This window comes from Osmerus mordax (genome assembly GCF_038355195.1).
Source record: "Osmerus mordax isolate fOsmMor3 chromosome 7 unlocalized genomic scaffold, fOsmMor3.pri SUPER_7_unloc_2_1, whole genome shotgun sequence".
NCBI classification, from domain to species: Eukaryota; Metazoa; Chordata; class Actinopteri; order Osmeriformes; family Osmeridae; genus Osmerus; species Osmerus mordax.
The window spans coordinates 52501-60000 of NW_027120351.1; positions in this window are offsets into that span (position 1 = coordinate 52501).

Here is a 7500-nt window from a genome sequence, read left to right on the forward strand (position 1 = left end):
GCCGCGACAATGTTACGCTTGTAAGTCAGAAGCTGGGAAATGCACTGCGAAGCTGGGAAAACCGTTTTTCGAGCTCATTTTCGGTTCCGCCCAACGGATTTTGATCAAAATAGGCTCATTCGAAAGGTATTAACCGGGGGCACACGGAAAACCGGGACTAATAACGCGCACGTGCGCGTGCGCGAAACGGGAAGCAAAAGAAAACTTCAATCGGAGCTACAACCGTGAACCGTCGCAGATAGGGCGGAAATTTCAACGCACGTCGCTGCGTCTCACTCCAACTTAAATAACAAAACTGTCCCCAGCGAAATCGGTTGGATAAAACGGAAACGGGAAGCGAAAGAAAACGTTAAACGTCAACACCGAAATGGCTATCGTCAATTCCAATGTGAAAACAACTCGCACGTATGTGTCTTACTCTAAAGCAGTGTATAAAACTATCCCCAGCCAAATCAGAGCTACGCAACGAAAACGGGAAGCGAAACAAAACTTTAAACGGAGCTACCGAATTGGAAATCATCAATCCTGGGAAAATAACAACTCACACGTGTGCCCCTTATTCTAACTTGAATTTAGAAACCGTCCTCAACAAAATCCCACGTTCGGGTGAATAACTGTGAATTTTAAGGCACATGCCTCTCTGGGCTGGGAGAGTGCATTCAAATAGGAGAAATTGGCTTCATTTAGAGGCATCTCCACTTAGGGACGTCGTAGCACCTTAACTCGGGTGGCGTTGGAAAGGTCTGGTCCAGGGGAACACGGGCGTGTCAAGTTTGCCACGCGCACGCGCATCCCCGCTAAACAGGGGCCAAAACAAAACTTTAAACGGAGCTACCGAATTGGAAACCATCAATCCTGGGAAAATAACAACTCACACGTGTGCCCCTTATGCTAACTTGAATTTAGAAACCGTCCTCAACAAAATCCCACGTTCGGGCGCAAAACTGCACGTTTGAGGCCACATTTTCAATGATGCTGGAAACTTACATTCAAAGCTGGGAAAATGTGCTCATCTACAGGCATCCCCACTTAGGGACGTCGTAGCACCTTGACTCGGGTGGCGTTGGAAAGGTCTGGTCCAGGGGAACACGGGCGTGTCAAGGTTGCCACGCGCACGCGCATCCCCGCTAAACAGGAGCCCAAACAAAACTTTAAACGGAGCTACCGAATTGGAAACCATCAATCCTGGGAAAATAACAACTCACACGTGTGCCCCTTATGCTAACTTGAATTTAGAAACCGTCCTCAACAAAATCCCACGTTCGGGCGCAAAACTGCACGTTTGAGGCCACATTTTCAATGATGCTGGAAACTTACATTCAAAGCTGGGAAAATGTGCTCATCTACAGGCATCCCCATTTAGGGACGTCGTAGCACCTTGACTCGGGTGGCGTTAGAAAGGTCTGGTCCAGGGGAACACGGGGGTGTCAAGTTTGCCACGCGCACGCGCTTCCCCGCTGAACAGGAGCCCAAACAGAACTTTAAACGGGGCTACGGAAAAGGGGAGGGCTTTTTCGGGGACAACCACCACTCACCTCGGTGCCCCCCATCCCAACTTGAATATAGAAACCGTCCCCAGCCAAATCCCACGTTCGGGGGCAAAACTGCTCGTTTGAGGCCACATTTTCAATGATACTGGAAACTTACATTCAAAGTTGGGAAAATGTGCTCATCTACAGGCATCCCCACTTGGGGACGTCGTAGCACCTTAACTCAGGCGGCGTTAGAAAGGTCTGGTCCAGGGGAACACGGGCGTGTCAAGGTTGCCACGCGCACGCGCTTCCCCGCTGAACAGGAGCCCAAACAAAACTTTAAACGGGGCTACGGAAAAGGGGAGGGCTTTTTCGGGGACAACCACCACTCACCTCGGTGCCCCCCGTCCCAACTTGAACTTAGAAACCGTCCCCAGCGAAATCCCACGTTCGGGCGAATAACTGTGAATTTTAAGCCCCTTTTCCTCTCAAGCTGGAAACGTGCAAAGTTGGGAAAAGGTGTTCATTTACAGGCATCTCCACTTAGGGACGTCGTAGCACCTTAACTCAGGCGGCGTTAGAAAGGTCTGGTCCAGGGGAACACGGGCGTGTCAAGGTTGCCACGCGCACGCGCATCCCCGCTGAACAGGAGCCCAAACAAAACTTTAAACGGGGCTACGGAAAAGGGGAGGGCTTTTTCGGGGACAACCACCACTCACCTCGGTGCCCCCCATCCCAACTTGAATATAGAAACCGTCCCCAGCCAAATCCCACGTTCGGGGGCAAAACTGCTCGTTTGAGGCCACATTTTCAATGATACTGGAAACTTACATTCAAAGTTGGGAAAATGTGCTCATCTACAGGCATCCCCACTTGGGGACGTCGTAGCACCTTAACTCAGGCGGCGTTAGAAAGGTCTGGTCCAGGGGAACACGGGCGTGTCAAGGTTGCCACGCGCACGCGCTTCCCCGCTGAACAGGAGCCCAAACAGAACTTTAAACGGGGCTACGGAAAAGGGGAGGGCTTTTTCGGGGACAACCACCACTCACCTCGGTGCCCCCCGTCCCAACTTGAATATAGAAACCGTCCCCAGCCAAATCCCACGTTCGGGGGCAAAACTGCTCGTTTGAGGCCACATTTTCAATGATACTGGAAACTTACATTCAAAGTTGGGAAAATGTGCTCATCTACAGGCATCCCCACTTGGGGACGTCGTAGCACCTTAACTCAGGCGGCGTTAGAAAGGTCTGGTCCAGGGGAACACGGGCGTGTCAAGGTTGCCACGCGCACGCGCTTCCCCGCTGAACAGGAGCCCAAACAAAACTTTAAACGGGGCTACGGAAAAGGGGAGGGCTTTTTCGGGGACAACCACCACTCACCTCGGTGCCCCCCGTCCCAACTTGAACTTAGAAACCGTCCCCAGCGAAATCCCACGTTCGGGCGAATAACTGTGAATTTTAAGCCCCTTTTCCTCTCAAGCTGGAAACGTGCAAAGTTGGGAAAAGGTGTTCATTTACAGGCATCTCCACTTAGGGACGTCGTAGCACCTTAACTCAGGCGGCGTTAGAAAGGTCTGGTCCAGGGGAACACGGGCGTGTCAAGGTTGCCACGCGCACGCGCATCCCCGCTGAACAGGAGCCCAAACAAAACTTTAAACGGGGCTACGGAAAAGGGGAGGGCTTTTTCGGGGACAACCACCACTCACCTCGGTGCCCCCCATCCCAACTTGAATATAGAAACCGTCCCCAGCCAAATCCCACGTTCGGGGGCAAAACTGCTCGTTTGAGGCCACATTTTCAATGATACTGGAAACTTACATTCAAAGTTGGGAAAATGTGCTCATCTACAGGCATCCCCACTTGGGGACGTCGTAGCACCTTGACTCAGGCGGCGTTGGAAAGGTCTGGACCAGGGGAACACGGGGGTGTCAAGTTTGCCACGCGCACGCGCTTCCCCGCTGAACAGGAGCCCAAACAGAACTTTAAACGGGGCTACGGAAAAGGGGAGGGCTTTTTCGGGGACAACCACCACTCACCTCGGTGCCCCCCGTCCCAACTTGAATATAGAAACCGTCCCCAGCCAAATCCCACGTTCGGGGGCAAAACTGCTCGTTTGAGGCCACATTTTCAATGATACTGGAAACTTACATTCAAAGTTGGGAAAATGTGCTCATCTACAGGCATCCCCACTTGGGGACGTCGTAGCACCTTAACTCAGGCGGCGTTAGAAAGGTCTGGTCCAGGGGAACACGGGCGTGTCAAGGTTGCCACGCGCACGCGCTTCCCCGCTGAACAGGAGCCCAAACAAAACTTTAAACGGGGCTACGGAAAAGGGGAGGGCTTTTTCGGGGACAACCACCACTCACCTCGGTGCCCCCCGTCCCAACTTGAACTTAGAAACCGTCCCCAGCGAAATCCCACGTTCGGGCGAATAACTGTGAATTTTAAGCCCCTTTTCCTCTCAAGCTGGAAACGTGCAAAGTTGGGAAAAGGTGTTCATTTACAGGCATCTCCACTTAGGGACGTCGTAGCACCTTAACTCAGGCGGCGTTAGAAAGGTCTGGTCCAGGGGAACACGGGCGTGTCAAGGTTGCCACGCGCACGCGCATCCCCGCTGAACAGGAGCCCAAACAAAACTTTAAACGGGGCTACGGAAAAGGGGAGGGCTTTTTCGGGGACAACCACCACTCACCTCGGTGCCCCCCATCCCAACTTGAATATAGAAACCGTCCCCAGCCAAATCCCACGTTCGGGGGCAAAACTGCTCGTTTGAGGCCACATTTTCAATGATACTGGAAACTTACATTCAAAGTTGGGAAAATGTGCTCATCTACAGGCATCCCCACTTGGGGACGTCGTAGCACCTTGACTCAGGCGGCGTTGGAAAGGTCTGGACCAGGGGAACACGGGGGTGTCAAGTTTGCCACGCGCACGCGCTTCCCCGCTGAACAGGAGCCCAAACAGAACTTTAAACGGGGCTACGGAAAAGGGGAGGGCTTTTTCGGGGACAACCACCACTCACCTCGGTGCCCCCCGTCCCAACTTGAATATAGAAACCGTCCCCAGCCAAATCCCACGTTCGGGGGCAAAACTGCTCGTTTGAGGCCACATTTTCAATGATACTGGAAACTTACATTCAAAGTTGGGAAAATGTGCTCATCTACAGGCATCCCCACTTGGGGACGTCGTAGCACCTTAACTCAGGCGGCGTTAGAAAGGTCTGGTCCAGGGGAACACGGGCGTGTCAAGGTTGCCACGCGCACGCGCTTCCCCGCTGAACAGGAGCCCAAACAAAACTTTAAACGGGGCTACGGAAAAGGGGAGGGCTTTTTCGGGGACAACCACCACTCACCTCGGTGCCCCCCGTCCCAACTTGAACTTAGAAACCGTCCCCAGCGAAATCCCACGTTCGGGCGAATAACTGTGAATTTTAAGCCCCTTTTCCTCTCAAGCTGGAAACGTGCAAAGTTGGGAAAAGGTGTTCATTTACAGGCATCTCCACTTAGGGACGTCGTAGCACCTTAACTCAGGCGGCGTTAGAAAGGTCTGGTCCAGGGGAACACGGGCGTGTCAAGGTTGCCACGCGCACGCGCATCCCCGCTGAACAGGAGCCCAAACAAAACTTTAAACGGGGCTACGGAAAAGGGGAGGGCTTTTTCGGGGACAACCACCACTCACCTCGGTGCCCCCCATCCCAACTTGAATATAGAAACCGTCCCCAGCCAAATCCCACGTTCGGGGGCAAAACTGCTCGTTTGAGGCCACATTTTCAATGATACTGGAAACTTACATTCAAAGTTGGGAAAATGTGCTCATCTACAGGCATCCCCACTTGGGGACGTCGTAGCACCTTGACTCAGGCGGCGTTGGAAAGGTCTGGACCAGGGGAACACGGGGGTGTCAAGTTTGCCACGCGCACGCGCTTCCCCGCTGAACAGGAGCCCAAACAGAACTTTAAACGGGGCTACGGAAAAGGGGAGGGCTTTTTCGGGGACAACCACCACTCACCTCGGTGCCCCCCATCCCAACTTGAATATAGAAACCGTCCCCAGCCAAATCCCACGTTCGGGGGCAAAACTGCTCGTTTGAGGCCACATTTTCAATGATACTGGAAACTTACATTCAAAGTTGGGAAAATGTGCTCATCTACAGGCATCCCCACTTGGGGACGTCGTAGCACCTTAACTCAGGCGGCGTTAGAAAGGTCTGGTCCAGGGGAACACGGGCGTGTCAAGGTTGCCACGCGCACGCGCTTCCCCGCTGAACAGGAGCCCAAACAAAACTTTAAACGGGGCTACGGAAAAGGGGAGGGCTTTTTCGGGGACAACCACCACTCACCTCGGTGCCCCCCGTCCCAACTTGAACTTAGAAACCGTCCCCAGCGAAATCCCACGTTCGGGCGAATAACTGTGAATTTTAAGCCCCTTTTCCTCTCAAGCTGGAAACGTGCAAAGTTGGGAAAAGGTGTTCATTTACAGGCATCTCCACTTAGGGACGTCGTAGCACCTTAACTCAGGCGGCGTTAGAAAGGTCTGGTCCAGGGGAACACGGGCGTGTCAAGGTTGCCACGCGCACGCGCATCCCCGCTGAACAGGAGCCCAAACAAAACTTTAAACGGGGCTACGGAAAAGGGGAGGGCTTTTTCGGGGACAACCACCACTCACCTCGGTGCCCCCCATCCCAACTTGAATATAGAAACCGTCCCCAGCCAAATCCCACGTTCGGGGGCAAAACTGCTCGTTTGAGGCCACATTTTCAATGATACTGGAAACTTACATTCAAAGTTGGGAAAATGTGCTCATCTACAGGCATCCCCACTTGGGGACGTCGTAGCACCTTGACTCAGGCGGCGTTGGAAAGGTCTGGACCAGGGGAACACGGGGGTGTCAAGTTTGCCACGCGCACGCGCTTCCCCGCTGAACAGGAGCCCAAACATAACTTTAAACGGGGCTACGGAAAAGGGGAGGGCTTTTTCGGGGACAACCACCACTCACCTCGGTGCCCCCCATCCCAACTTGAATATAGAAACCGTCCCCAGCCAAATCCCACGTTCGGGGGCAAAACTGCTCGTTTGAGGCCACATTTTCAATGATACTGGAAACTTACATTCAAAGTTGGGAAAATGTGCTCATCTACAGGCATCCCCACTTGGGGACGTCGTAGCACCTTGACTCAGGCGGCGTTGGAAAGGTCTGGACCAGGGGAACACGGGGGTGTCAAGTTTGCCACGCGCACGCGCTTCCCCGCTGAACAGGAGCCCAAACAAAACTTTAAACGGGGCTACGGAAAAGGGGAGAGCTTTTTCGGGGACAACCACCACTCACCTCGGTGCCCCCCATCCCAACTTGAATATAGAAACCGTCCCCAGCCAAATCCCACGTTCGGGCGAATAACTGTGAATTTTAAGCCCCTTTTCCTCTCAAGCTGGAAACGTGCAAAGTTGGGAAAAGGTGTTCATTTAGAGGCATCTCCACTTAGGGACGTCGTAGCACCTTAACTCAGGCGGCGTTGGAAAGGTCTGGTCCAGGGGAACACGGGGGTGTCAAGGTTGCCACGCGCACGCGCTTCCCCGCTGAACAGGAGCCCAAACAAAACTTTAAACGGGGCTACGGAAAAGGGGAGGGCTTTTTCGGGGACAACCACCACTCACCTCGGTGCCCCCCGTCCCAACTTGAACTTAGAAACCGTCCCCAGCGAAATCCCACGTTCGGGCGAATAACTGTGAATTTTAAGCCCCTTTTTCTCTCAAGCTGGAAACGTGCAAAGTTGGGAAAAGGTGTTCATTTAGAGGCATCTCCACTTAGGGACGTCGTAGCACCTTAACTCAGGCGGCGTTGGAAAGGTCTGGTCCAGGGGAACACGGGGGTGTCAAGGTTGCCACGCGCACGCGCATCTCCGCGACGCTGCGAGCGAAACAAATTTTCAAACGCGCACACCGAAATGGGGACACTTTTTTCGGGGACAAACACCACTCACCTCGGTGCCCCCCATCCCAACTTGAATATAGAAACCGTCCCCAGCCAAATCCC